The following is a 13,810-nucleotide window of genomic DNA, read 5'->3' as shown; positions in this document are numbered from 1 at the left end:
TCTACCCATATATGGTCTAGAATCTTTTCCATTCAGAAATCTATTCACAGTTCTGCACCATGCATGCACAATAGTCCTAATTGAGAATTTTTTGATATCCTCAATTGTTTTATTTGCATGAATGGTGCAATCCATAAATTTGGCGGAAAAATTATTCAATTCGAGGTGCAACTCTTCCAGAAAGTTTCCCGATTCTGATTTTATTTCGAGAAAATCTCGAATTATCTTGAATAAGTTATTGAAATATAAAGCAAACCCATCGCTTGGATATTTCAGCCTTTTTTCCCACCCATTATGATATTCCCTATATTTAATAAGCATATTATTTCCCGATTCTTCATCTGAAAATAAGCATTCTGTGCATTTTCTGCAGTTCACAGAATTTCGAATTTTTTTCAAAATGAAGCCACTTACATAATTGTTCGACAATTGTACCAACTCCAATTCCAGAGCTTGGTTGGATAAAACCCCTTGATAATTGGCACTTATATTGCAAGGGCTAGGTACTTCATTCATCCCCCCATATGATTCTGGCTGAGCTGGTTTCAAGTTCTTTATATCCACAAATAGAAAATGCAATTGATCATTCTCACAGCTAAAACCGGGTTTATATATAGAAATGCTCGAGTTGATCATCATTGTCCGAAAGGTTTGGGAAAATGAAGTAGGAGTGGGGTTGTTAGCAAAAATTCCATGACTCCTGACTTGACCGAAAAAATTTTCCAGTGGATCCTGATTGAACTGACGTCATAACATGAACTTGAAACCTTCCTCTCTCAAAAATTTTCATATATAAAAAAAGTTTTTTATAGAAAACACCCAATTTTTTAAACTGGGGGGTTTACTTTTTTCTGCAGTAGATGTGGAGCAAAACTCCATCGTCTGCAAAGTGTTTGCTGCTTCTTTCCAGAAGTTTATATGGGGACTGGAGTCAGAGATTCCACATCTCAAGGGTTTCCCATGAACTGCCTTTTCCCGATTTCCATTTACGGAATCAAATAATTGATCAAAGAAAAACAGCAATTCAGCTGTTTCACTGACGCCCTCTCCAATAGTCATCATTGTATCTGTAAACAAATTTCAAATATTCAATCTCAAAAGCACGAAAGTGTTGACTCTTCCCTATTCAGCCGGAACGCATTTCACCAGAGACACTCACTCTGCATCTCACGAGAGTGCGTCAGGTGGAGAATGTCTTCAATGTTTGAAATGCGTTTATCTCAAAATATCAAATATATGCACATTCGTGCATTGGCATTGGACTGACGATAATTATTAGTTATCATCTTGTGGTTAACAGATCATATAACAAAAATTATTGTTGGAAAAGAGAACAGAAAAAAGAGGAAAATATATCCACTATTATACACCTATTCTGCTGACCAAATGTAAAGTCGAAGCAACTTTATGGCTGAATATTTGGGCAGCATATTTGACCTTCATTTTTTTTGATCCTTGAGGATTTAAGTGATCATCGGTTAAATTTGGAAGGGCTTGCAGTCCACCGATAGTTCTCGGAGCATTATCAACGTGATATAGAGATCTTATATGTTGCCATTTGGCAATTGTTCCAAATTACCAAATTTGATATTTTTGTCGAGAAAGTTATTTCTCATGCCCTTTAATATGTGGGGAGGATCGTGAATGGGGTATATTTTGAAATTTTGAAACTCAATGAAGCCACCCCTACATTCTACATTTTTCCTCGAATAATTTATCCTTGTATCTTCCATGAGTTGTTGCAAGGCTTTTACATTAGTTGGAGCTTGATCGCAGATTGTTGAAATAGGTTTGAAACCAATTTTTGACAATCAATACATTGGCAACTAATGTCTTCAATTCCAACATTTTCACACCACCATTTGATGTGAAATGAAGAGATACTTCCTTTACTTTCTTGGAAATCAAAATGTGTCATCAGAGAAATTTCATCCCACATCAAAACTATTATTTTCTCCTGCGAGCTCCACTTCTCTATGATGTTTTGCAGCAACAAGAATATATTCTCGTTTAATCCCGGTTCGAAATTAATATTCTTCAGAAAATTGTTCAATGTTGAGATGCTTGGTAGAGCAAAAACCCTTGTCAAAAACCGATATGCCCTTGGACTCTGTTTTGAAAGTGTGAGAGCCATGATTTTGTCCTCCACTGTGAATCTATGCTGCTTTCCAAATCTTCCTGCCTCTCTTAATTGACACTTGATAAATGTGGAAGCGAGAGGATTCATTCGGGAAAGTATGTCTTCCAGGGCGAGTTTCTTAGCACACTGTTTTGCTAGGGCCAACCTTTCTCGAAAATTATTCTTTTTTCTGGTTGTTCTTCTTGAATATCCTTGCATTTTTTGATTGAAGCAATTCTTCCTCCTACGAGTTGACGAGAGTTTACACTGGCTGTTTGGAGGGAAAAACGTCTGCGATGTAAACTCCCTAAATGTGGAGGTTTTACGCATATACGGGTTTCGGCATATACGTAAGCCAGATCTGGCTCTACCAAAGAGCTTCTATTTCGTGGAGGGGGCACATAAGATTCAATTGACTCTTTGCGAGCCTCCAGTTGTCTTCCGATATCCAGAAGTTGCGAGATTGAGGTTATGTTGGTCAAACCTATCTGACTCTGATAGCAAGGGGAAAGATTACGGAGAAGGATTTTCAGTCGGACATCGTCATCAACAGGGACAGTGAGGCGCTTGAACAGGTTATCCATCATGGCAAGGTACAAACCTATGTTCTCGTCAGGACCTTGAGTTCGGCGCTTAATTTCATCGAAAAGTTTCTCGTTATAATTGGGGGGTAAAAACTGTTTCTGTAATTCCTCCACTAATTGGGACCAGGTTGATACGGTGGCCCGAACCGATCTGAACCAGATAAGAGCCTTACCTTCAAAAAGATCGCTAGCAGACGAAAACAACTGCTCTTTACTAACGTTCCGTGAAATGCACAATTCCTCCACATTTTCTAGGAAGGAGCTCAGAGAGCACCTATCATTATTCCCACTGAATTTAGTGATACTCCACTTAGCCTCCGATACAGAAGGGGCCCTACAATTATGGGCGGCAACCGGAGCCGTGGATTGGTGAGCGATATCACTATCTATATCAACATCCGACCCAGATTCCGAAGCTGAATCCGATGCATCACCGAGGCCATCAAAGTGCTCAACTCCAAAGTGGTCTGTGCCTGCAACGAAAATCTTCGATATTTCCTCGCGCGCGCACGTAACTCCGACTCTAGCCCAATTATCTGCGCCAAATCTCCCGACCTGAGAACTTGTTCCGTCTCCGAGAGTGCTTGAGAACGTTCAGCCCGCTTAAACAAATGCACCAAACGAGAAGACAGCTTAAGAAAAGATGAACTCCTCTCATCACCCGAAAATTCTGATACCTCTTTTTGAAGGACCGATATCGTACCTCCGATTACTCCCGAGTCATCGGCGAACTTAAATGGATACGGTGGGTATTTGGTTTCAATTCCTGATCGTTCTAACCTTAAATAGCCCCTAAGACTTTTCCACATCTCGACAACCGTAGTTACATCGTCTACGCCTCTAATTGCCAACTCATACCCTAACTCATCTTTATCAAGACGACCTACATCCATACGCCCTCCATACTTAAATCGATACTCAACAACGAATATGACCGAAACAAAATTACTATACCTAACCTCACAACGCGGAAGAACTGTATCTGAAAGAAGAAGAAGCAACAAAACTAAAATAATCACCACGACAAGTCACGAAGTTATTGATTGTAGGCCCCACGTTGGGCGCCAATTTGTGACCTTTCGTCACACCAAAATGCAAGAAATACCCGGGCTGCCAAGCGAGGGTATCCACGGCTCACTCAGTGAAGATGGGGTGGGTTCAATGTAAGGAACCGACAAAAGAGAAGTAGGGCGCCAGGTAGATTTATTTCCCCAGCTTTACAAAAGGAGACCGCGAGATCAATTGAGGAGAGATTAAAATGAGTTCGAAAACTTATTAAAACTATACTAAGAAGAGATATCCGAAATGGACGAACATGAAAACCCTAGCACGACAATGTGCAAAAAGAAATTAACCGATTAAGGAATAAATGTTTTATAGGCAAATGCCCGGAACCAATAAAAAGCAGGTTAGGTTTAGTGGGTCGCGAACTCAGGAGAGTGAGTAACCCCGCAGTGTTCCCTAGAAATGGCTTCCTCTGGGCGAGAGATAGAGCCCCGTGTTTTCACGGTCGCAGATTCCCCTTGCTATAAAAAAAAATATATTTCCCTAGTAAATACCCTTAGGAACAGCAACAACCCTAAATCATCCAAACGAGTTGTACTGAAGAACGGTTTTTTCAGGCAGCAAAGAAAATACACGGGCCTACTTGTATGGCTATAGTTGTATTGAACGCCAAGGAGGGTGTATGGTGTCTAATAATAATTGTAATACTTCAAAAGGATGGCCTTTATATAATTAACCGAAATCGCGTCGCTTGAGCTCAGGCGCAGCGCGAAGATCTTCAGAATTCCCAAATGTACGAGTAACACTAATTAACGTTCAATTTAACTGCACAGAATTATCAACGTCACCAGAGTGACGTGCTCTAACTAAATTAATCTATATCTCATTCCACAAGCAATAGAATGTGATAATAATACGTTAAGGTTTTACAATATAAACCGTTGTCGTTAAGGAAAGCAACAATATAATACGATATGCAACTGCTATAATACACTTGCGTGTCCTGAGAGTTCTCTCTCTCCGCTCCTGAATGGGGAAGATGACCTTCTCGTTATGAAATTCTACAAGGTTTCTGTTGTAACAGCTCCACTTGGACTGGATTTCACGAGTAGTTCTAGAAGGCTCGACTTGGACTGTGACTATACTAGGATTTATAGGACTTCTTCCCTACACGATGATTTCAGGGACTTCCTCTTTATACTAGAATTTCAAGGACTTCCTCTCTACACTAGGATATGTCTCCCTACACTAGGATATGTCTCCCTACACTAGGACCCTGTCGATACGAAAGAACGTAAGAACTTAATCCTCACCATATAAGGAAGAATGAATGACAAACATTGTATCACAAAAGATGGTTTTATACATACCCAGTTCTTTGAGAACTATTGAAATCTAACGTGACGTGAATCCACCAAATCTTTCCAAGCTCGAATATGCAATAAGACAACCAGAACCTCGGTTCTATCACAATCAACGTAGGATGCTCTCAACTAATGCTTCCAATCAACGAATTTCACGGCAATAGCTGGTAATGGAGAGAAAATAACACACAATAATGAATTTGCAAAACAACGTACGACGAACATACCTTTATGAAGAAAAACTTCACGTGCCACAGCGAAGAAAACTCTCGATCAATCCTCCTTAAGGAGATACGCCAATATAGAATCCAAATAAACCAGTTCGGCAGGAGATCACACAGATATCCGAAGATTAATCCCACAAATGGACGATTTTAATTATAGAAAACTCCAGAAATTCCTGATGGATACCTCCAAACTTACAAAATGGCTAATCACACAGAAAACTCATCTGACGTTGTCTAACCTTCAAAATTCTGTGCGCACGGAAAACTAAACTAAAACGTCAAGATCTAACCCCACTTGACCGGTAGCGGTAAAATAACAGTAGGCCGATCGCCCCACATCAACATAACCTGCAAATTCAATTCGTATCGTATTTATTGATGGTATTTGAAACCGTTACACAATATGTCAGAATATCTATCTCCTAAGGGAGAACATTGTTCTATCTTACCAGTTAAAGTCCCATCATAAATGTGAACATCGAGAATTGCATTATTTTTGATGGCGCAAAAAACATTGAAACTCCAGGTCTCTTGAAAGTTCTATTGTCTGAAGTGGTGGTTGTTCTCTTCATCCCAATAATGACTGTTATGCCTATTGTTAATTCAGATTTATCTGTCCAAATTATACAGTCCAAAAAGTTTTCATTCTCTTGAAATCGAATCATCATAGCTTCGCAAAACTCTGTTCTCCTGACGAAATCAGTTTCCTTCAAATGCTGTACCCTATTGAATTTATATGGGTGCATTTTATGTTTTTTTAATATTCTCCAAACACTCGATTGAGATAATTCCAGATCAATCTCGGCATCTTTGAGAGAATTTTGTGGATTCACACGAAAATATGCAAGAACTGTAATTTCGTTATATAATATAAGTAAAATGAGATTTAAATAATCTTCATTCGTAAAATCAGGCATAGTGGTCGATTTTATAACTTAATACGAATTATCACCAAATTAATAGTAAACACAAAATGCAACTGAATGAAGAGGAATTTGGCAAATGTAATTAATGATATCTATCATTAAAAAAAAAAGAATGTAAAACATAGTTTTTGCATATGGTTCATAAGGAATTATTTATTTATCACTGGAGAGAAAACCGATGGCCGATTAGTTGAAATAAAGAGGTTTCCGATACAAATTCGAATCAAAATTCGCCATCTATTTAGGAACAACCTGTAACTTTTTTCTCTTGCATATAAGGGGTGGTAAAACCTAAAACATGGTTTAAGTAACAGTTCCTGAAAATTTCATCTTTTTGGCGTGGAGAGAAAAGAAATAGCTGAAAATTCAAGACGAAAAACAGTTTTTTGTGAATAACTCAGAAAATATCCATTTTAGGGCAAGGGTGTGATGCATACACTCACATTAATTTTCATCGTAGATTCAATATCTGCCATAAAAAATGGGGTTCTAATTTGAAAAAATTGATTTTTCACGATTTTGTCAGCCCTAACTTTGAAAGCGATTTTTTCACCCCCTGTATCATGAATCGCGATTTCGAATTTTAAAGTGGATACATCAATCTTACATCTTGAAAAATCCCAAAAATGAAAATTTTCCATCCAAAAACCTCGAAGTTATTCTTGTTTCAGCGGAGCTCTATTTTCGATTCTTTTTTCGAATTTTTCCGCTCAGAGAGAATTTGCCAACCAAAACTGAAAAATGTTACATCCAAATAACTTGAAATTTTCTAAGGAATCTATTTCTGCAATAAAAAAATGGTGTTCTAATTTGAAAAACAGAAGTTGACGACATTTCCGGAAAAACCGGAGGTGCTCATGCCTTGAAAATATTTTAGATTTCATCAGCATCGTGAAATACTTATGAGTGCTGAATTTCATGAAAATACGTTCAGTAGTTTCCCGTATAAATATGGGTGAGGTTCCTAGTGAAAGACCCTGTATAGACGATACAAATACGCGCGGGTAAACGACTTGAGTAGAATTCACTAACCAAATGTAGACGTTCCGTCTGTTCCGATATTCCTGAATAGTACTGTCAGTATTTCAGAAACGATGCCTATTGGCCCAGTCGTTCGAGTTCTATTGTTATTCGATTGCGGGCCAGTACTAACAGCAATATCGGAACAGGCCCCATGTTAATAATAGCGGTTGAACGGCGAGATTAGAATTCCCTCAATGGGCCTGTTCCGATATTGCTGGTTTTACTCTCCAGCAATCGAATAACAATAGAACTCGAACGACTGGTCCAATAGGAATCGTCTCTGAATTACTGACAGTACTGTTCAGAAATATCGGAACAGACGGTACATAGGCGATGTGAATAACCGCGTATAAACGGTAGGAGTAGAATTCACTCAACTAATATGGAAGATGTACATACGCCGCATACCAACACCTTCTAGAAGAGAAGGCCTCAGGGCTTCCGCGTGACGTAAGCATCAGGAGTGCATCTCACTCAACGGAGCTTGTGTGATCGGTGCAGATTTCTCGATTGTTTCACATTATAACTGAATGAAAACGTGACTTTATTATGGTTTTCGGTTTTATGAGGATGCCAGTCATCATCTGGGCCTTTCATTGCATCCCATTCTTGAATGAGAATTTAAATTATCTGACGGATCATTTATTTTCTAAGGTTTTCAATTTTCTCTTATTGGAAATTTTAACATGACGGTCATTAGTCTTTCCGCAGTAATTTTTCAAAAGCGTATTTGTAGTGCATTTTATAATTATATTGACAATTATTTCAGCGGAATGAGTTTCACAATATTGGTTTTCAGGTAAAATTTCATATTGACTTATATATTTCGAAATGAATTGAATGACACATGCTCGCTTATTATGAATTTTAAGGAATGTTTCCTCATATTCATGAATTATTTTATTGAAAATTATATATGAATATAAAACTATTTGCACCACGATATCTTGGGGATAAAGCAATCGTCCTCTGCTTAAATTTGTTATGAGATGATAATTATCTTCAACAATAAGTTCATCATCGATAATCAATATTCCCTTACATCTGTCACATTGAAGTTTTCTGAGAACAATATAACAGCAATACCCGGCTAGATAAGTTATCACAGGCATGTCATCCCTAACATTATCTATATCGCTGTTTTCGACAATGACATTTGGGTTGAATTCAGTGAAATCTTGGTTCTCGTCAAGGAAATCAATATCATCATGAAATGTTTTTATATCAATATTTCCGAATGCCTGTGACTTTAAAGTGAGAAGTGATTGAACCCTAAGCCTTTTTTCTACCTCATATAATTGTCGTATGGAAATATGGTATTGTCCTCCGGCGAGTTGGCGATATTTACCGAATCTGTTTTCCAATTCATCAGTTTGAAATTTTCCCAATAGAACGTATTTCATTTTCAGTTCAGTAAAGCAGTATTTCAATATTTCCGTCATTCCATATAATGTATGGCTAAGAGCAGTATGTGTCTGTGCTGTTAATTTTGTTCGAAAATTACCGTTTTTCCAAAGGTCCAACCAATTTGTCATTTCATTTAAAAATATAAATTTAGGATCCGCCTGAAAATTATTACCGAAAACTGGCTCTTGATAGATGTCATTCAAACGTTTTCCTTTGAAAGGAGTTTTAACGTTGACAATCTTCCACCACTTAATGAAAATGTCAAGGAAATCGGCGGTATCTTTTGCGTGATCAATTTTAGACCCAATTGATAACAAGGCTTCTACAACGAAAGAATTGAAAATTTTTAAAGCCAATGAAACATTTTGTCTTCCTATATTCGAGGGAAAAAGTGATTTTAGGTTTAAAGAGTAGCCAAATTTCAATAATTTATTATTCTCTAACTGGTGGAGCTTCCTCAAACATTCGAACGAAGCAATTTTTTCAACGCCTGTTTTGAAATCCGGGTAAAACAATTTCATTTCCGGTTTAGAATTCAACCAATTATTCCTAATGCATTTTAGCAAGTGTACCGAATCAAAAAGATAAAAAAGAGGTCTTGTTTTATCAGAAGGATGGCAATATACTATAGAGAGCTGTTTGTTATCCGCGAAGTTACTCATAGCTCTACTGTTGACTGCATTATTATCACTGATAACAAAAAAAACTCTATAACCGATTTCTTCTAGTTTAATTATAATAGACCTTATCAATTCGAAAATCATAATGTGATCTACTTTAGATGTTGGACAAATATGAACAACTTCTTTGAAGCTCGATGTTATGCTAGTTATCATGAACACGAAGGCAGAATTAGCTAAATTAATATTATTGAATGCAGTTCCAACTATATTTCCGGCTTTATAATCCAAATACGGTTTGATGTGAATTTCATCCATCAATAAAAGAACGAAACGTTCATGGTCCTCCAATAATTTAAACACTTTTTTCGCGTAAGTTAGGGTAACTTTTTTTTCTTCAGGTGTTGGATCAGTTGACAGTGTACTGCAAACAGATTTTATAGTATTAACATGGGGTAATATGAGAACTCCAAAATTTCTCAAAAATTTATAAGCATGTGGACTTATAGTGACCAGTACAGAAGCTAAAATCATTGTACTTTTCGAATACCTATACCGTTCCTTGGAAATTGTATGCAATTTCAGTTGTTCCGAAACAAAATTCAAAGACTTCAAATACGAATCATCTTCCGAATCCACTGATGATCTATGAGATATAAAAGATTCAATTAAATTCGACGTATGCTTCAGAATACCATCTTTCTGATTCTCTGTCGAGTTCTCAGTACTCTCGGATGATATATCTTGATCTATTCGGCTTAGTAAAATATCTAATTCATTAATATCATTTGATTTAAAGGGAGTTACTTTAGATTCATCATTATATAGAAAAACTTTAATCTCCTCCCCTAATAAAAACGTTTGTACTTTCAAATTTGAATCAACTAAAACAGAATATGTAATAACAGGCCCTGGTGAATATTTCAGTCTAAATAACAGAACTTTTTCTTCATCAACTATTTTATTCCATAAATTAGGCAGCTTGAAATTATTCAAAACATTGAGGAACGTTTTAAAATCTTCATATGAATGCAACTTCTTATTAATTTCCCATTCTTTTCTACTTTCCGCTATAGCTTTTTCGAAATTCTCTTGTTCAAAATGTTCTAATTTTTCGTCACGACTTACCCTTACCTTGATATTTTTCGATAAATACTTAGGACAGTTTGGAAACAATGTAGGAACAGCATCTCTTCTTAACCTAGGGATTTTCAGAGGTACTGTTACTGTATGGCCAGTTCTAGAATCCTTGGCTGAAGTGGATTTGATGAAATTATCGTCTCCAAAATGTTTCTCACAAACTCTGCTGAAAACGGATGGTTCAAAATTTTGCCTAGGAATGGCGGAAATCCACTTTTTAAGTAAACACGTATCCGTTGGGAACTTAAAAACGTGCACTTTCGGCCCGTTTCGATAATTTCCCCTACACCCCGGAACACAACACATATTGGGCATTTTTTTCTCACTGAGTACTGAAAAGTACTAACAAATATGTATCACAAAAGCACTAAAATACAATAAGAATTATTCACGCTATCACGCTGGTTTAACAACAGGTTGAATGACTTCGCAAAACAAACATAAACAAGCAGGCACGCGCCGACGCACCGCGCCGACGCACCAGACACGCTTTCAATAGAGTGCACTTCGAGTGGTGACGTCACAGCTTTTCTCAACAGAGCGCTCTGGCCTTCTCTTCTAGGAGGTGTTGCGCATACGCGAGGGTGAACGGCGTGAGTAAAATTCGCTCACTTAATATAGACGATGTAAATACGCGCGGTCCACCCTTCTGGTCCGGAGCGGACTTTGTCAGAGCAATCCAGCTCAGAGGCAATCTGCTGCCCACCCGTGGAATTCCTTCCAACCCTGCGCAGGATCGCCTATGCAGGTTCGGGTGCGGTCGGACAGAATCCTTGTGCCACGTACTTCAAAAATGCCCTGAAGTAAACCGGGTTAGGATCCATCGGCATAACCATCTTGTCGATGCAGTCCGTCGGATCGCGGAGGAGAAAGGGTGCGCTGTGTGGATGGGGCGTTAAAAATTCCTGACCTTATTCTCTGCATCAGGGTTCCCGTTGCGTCGTGGTCGACGCGACGGTTTCCTGGGCCCCTTCCTTTCCACACCCCCTCTCCGTGGCCGCGCATAATAAAGCTGCCCTTTATAGCGAGACACGAATATAATAATATACGATCCCAGGAAAGATCGTAGTGTGCGCTCCCCTGGTTGTGGGAGCCAGGGGTACTTGTGCGTTGAGAACTCACCGCGATCCGTCCACTATCCGCGGAGGGGCCGGCATCTGGCTTGCCAGGCGTCGCTCAGGCACTACCTCGTGCCGGTCGCGCGATCCTTCATCTCCATCTGGAGTAGGACGTGGGAAGAACGCCACGAAATGCGCGTCACTTGCTCCTCTTCTCCTTTCTTCCATGGAGTAATCACTCCTTCGGACCCGCCAATTATTGAGCGGGCCCAGTTAATTCTAGACCCGATCTCGTGCTGCACAGTCCACGAATTAATGGGCGGCGTGACCCGTCATGCTCGTGCGGTGGACTGTCTTCTGAAGTTCTGAATCAATGGGCGTTTGGCTTAAACACCTACTCGGCTCGTGCTGGGGGCCGGTCCGGAGGTTGGGAGAGTTCCATGGTCGTGGGGAGTTGAGAGGTTGTGTGCAGTTTCCTTGAGCGATTGATGTCACAGGCCGGTTAGATGATGACTAGTGCTTCGTTCAAAAATTACAAGAGATGCCCTCTGATAGACGATGTGAATACGCGCGAGTAAACGACTTGAGTAGAATTCACTTACTCAATATAGACGATGTTAATACCAGCGGTTAAACGACGAGATTAGAATTCACTCATCACAGTCGATTGAGAAGGATTATGAGAACTGGCCTTAACAGCAATAATCTGATAAAAGCTTTCAATACCTACGCTTGCTCGGCGCTGAGCTACTCATTCGGTATCATTTCCTTGACCACAACCGATTTAGCAGCCTTACAGAGAAAAATAAGGACGATGCTGATCAAACACAATAAACATCACCCCAAAAGCTCAATAGAACGGACCGAGCTGCCACGACATCTTGGGGGTAGAGGAATTGTTGATTTGTCCAACCGTATGAACCAGGAAATTGAAGGACTTCGAAAATATTTTCTGAGCAAGGCTACTTCATCAGAACTCCATCAAGTAGTTTGTGTTGCTGATACTTCTACACCGTTAAAGCTACAGCAGGACCACTTGGAAACCGTCGAACACTCGCAGAAAGTAAAATGCAGAAACTGATTGGCAAACCTTTGAATGGGAGGCACCAGAACGAGGTCAACCATGATTACGTCGACATATCTGCGTCGAACTACTGGTTGACTTCCGAAAGGTTGTTTCCTGAGACAGAGGGCTTCATGCTCACCATCCAGGATCAGGTGATTCCAACAAGGAACTACATCAAATATATCGCCAAGGATGCCTCAGTGGCGGACGATAGCTGTCGTTATGGCTGTGCGACACATGAAACTATCCAGCACTCACCGGGGGATGTCAGAAGTTCGCGGGCACGGAGTACAAGAATAGACATGATGCCGTTGCCAAGATTCTTCATTTATTCATTTATTTATTTATTTAATCAGGATCCCCAACAGAAATACATCCAATTACAGGGGATCACAACAAATTACAAAAAAAAAACAAAATAAGATATCTAGCACACTCGAAAATTGAAAAACCAATGAAAACACAATATGATTTCATTCAAACAAGCTCATCCATAATTTTGACATAAGTAAGAAGTGATCTTGCTCTTGAAAACAGGCAGTGAAAGATGAAATATATCTATATTATTGATGTGATAGTTATAAAATCTGACTATTCTAAGAAATACAGAGTGATAATAAAGGGACGTTCGCGCTCGTGGAACAAAGAAAAGCTCCCTCCGACGATTGCCAACAAAACGGACATTCAAATGGATATTTTCAATCAATAGAAAATCAAAATGATTGTTGACTATTCGGAACAAAAAGACCCCATCGAAAACAACCCTCCTCTGCTCCAAGCTCACCATCTTAAACAACTTCAACCTTGATTCATATGGACATATTGCTTGACGATCGCCAAATCTATACTGCATATGTTTTGTGAACTTTCTCTGAACCCTCTCTAATCTGTCGACGTATTTATAATAATATGGATTCCATACAGGTGTAGCATATTCTAATATACTACGAACCAATGCGAAAAATAGTAACTTCAACGTCTCTATATTTTTAAACTGTTTGGAAATTCTTAGCACAAAACCGAGCATTTTGAAAGCCCTAGCAACTATCTGATCAATATGAATTTCAAATGACAATTTGGAATCAAGTACTATACCAAGATCTTTGACATCTTCTACTCTATTCAAAACAAAACCATATACAGATAGGGAGAGCGTCAGAGGATTCAAGTTCTTAGTGAACGTTATATGTTTACATTTCTCAACATTTAAAATCAAGTAACGACTTGAACAGAAATCAGTGAATCTGTCGAGATCGTTTTGAAAGTTCAGA

This window comes from Coccinella septempunctata, chromosome 7 (assembly GCF_907165205.1).
Source record: "Coccinella septempunctata chromosome 7, icCocSept1.1, whole genome shotgun sequence".
NCBI classification, from domain to species: Eukaryota; Metazoa; Arthropoda; class Insecta; order Coleoptera; family Coccinellidae; genus Coccinella; species Coccinella septempunctata.
Note: the sequence above shows the minus strand (reverse complement) of the source record.